Consider the following 1,529-nt stretch of genomic DNA (forward strand, 5'->3'; position numbering starts at 1 on the left):
GCAAACCTGCACTGTCTTTATTTATTTCGCGACCTTTCAATTCTGGACAACGATCCCTTTTATGGCCCTTTTCCCCACATTTAAAACAAGCATGCCGATCGCATGGTTTCAAAAACTTGTTTGACATTTCGTCCTCTACAAAACGATTCTGATCATTTCCGTCTGTTGATTTGTTTATATCTTTAAATTTTTCTACTTTAAGAGACACCAAACATTGACTCAACTCAACAAGCGTTATTTTATTGCCGTCATTAAACTCGTTCGTAATTGATCATCATATGGATACCATAAATTACAAACTCGACTATTTTTTTCCTTTCGGTATTTCTAAATTTAGACGGTTTATTCTTGTAACTTTCGCAAAACAATAGGCAGACAAAGACAGACTCCATGGGCACGGCACTCAGGCATATTTTTTGAGAACTTATAGGGGAATGCTGGACGGGGTGGTAGAGCTTCAGAGGTGATCCGAGAGAGGCGCGCGAGAGTCGAGTGAATGACACTACGCATGTGCAACAGTTGCATTTGTTTGTTGGGCCAAAAAGCAGGTTAATTTTTATAAAACAATTAGTAAGTTTTATCTAATCAGCAAATCCTGTAATGGTGTGCAATGGGATGAAAAGTTGTACGGAAGTAAAAGCATCAATACGTTAACCAAAAATAATTTTATAATATAAGTTGGGAATAGAAGAAGGATTTTTGTAAAAAAGATTTTAAAATGTTGAAGTTATGTTTTGCTCGAGGCAAAGAAAAACTTGATCATTGCAAAAGTTTAAATAAAAAAATAGCCGATAACATTGCTAAAATTATGATTTATTTCAAATTTTACTTATTGAGAATGATTTAATTATGGTTCGATTGCAGAATGAGGGCGTCGCCCCTATTTTTGAGAATTTTAAATAAATAAGGAGGAACATTGATAATAATAAAAAATAATAAACAGAATAATAATATTTTTTTAAATAATAATAAACAGAAGTGACGCCTCTATTCTGCAATTGAACCTTTATTCTTAACAAGGTTGACAGGCTGCATGTTAATGTGTATACCATTTCATTAACAGTTCACAATTAACTTTTTAATTAGTAAAATATTTTTTAAATACACTCAAGGTTATGAAACTTTTCGTAGCAGGAGTCGGTAGGTGCATCAATTTCATTCAACTTTTAGTTAAGAGGAGATCCACGAGGGAGCATTTATCCGAGTCTGAGTTACTCGCGCAATTTACTAAAGCAGTTGATTAAAATTTTGTTCCCCTGAAAATTGTCTATCAACCGCCACGATAAATGCCACCCTACTTACAGGAATATAATTAAGCCCATTATACCAACCTTTCGCTATCCCTCTTAACTTCTATACAGCCAAAGATATTTTAATTGCAACGTTTAAATCATACATCATAGAATACATGTTTACTCTCTGTAACCATTCCTTTGCCGATAAATCTTTCTTTTACGGATCAATTTCGGGGTAAACCTTTTTATTTATGTAACGATTTGTTTTCTTCGTACCTGTTTTGACAATAGCTG

Source organism: Belonocnema kinseyi, chromosome 6 (genome assembly GCF_010883055.1).
Source record: "Belonocnema kinseyi isolate 2016_QV_RU_SX_M_011 chromosome 6, B_treatae_v1, whole genome shotgun sequence".
Lineage (NCBI taxonomy): Eukaryota > Metazoa > Arthropoda > Insecta > Hymenoptera > Cynipidae > Belonocnema > Belonocnema kinseyi.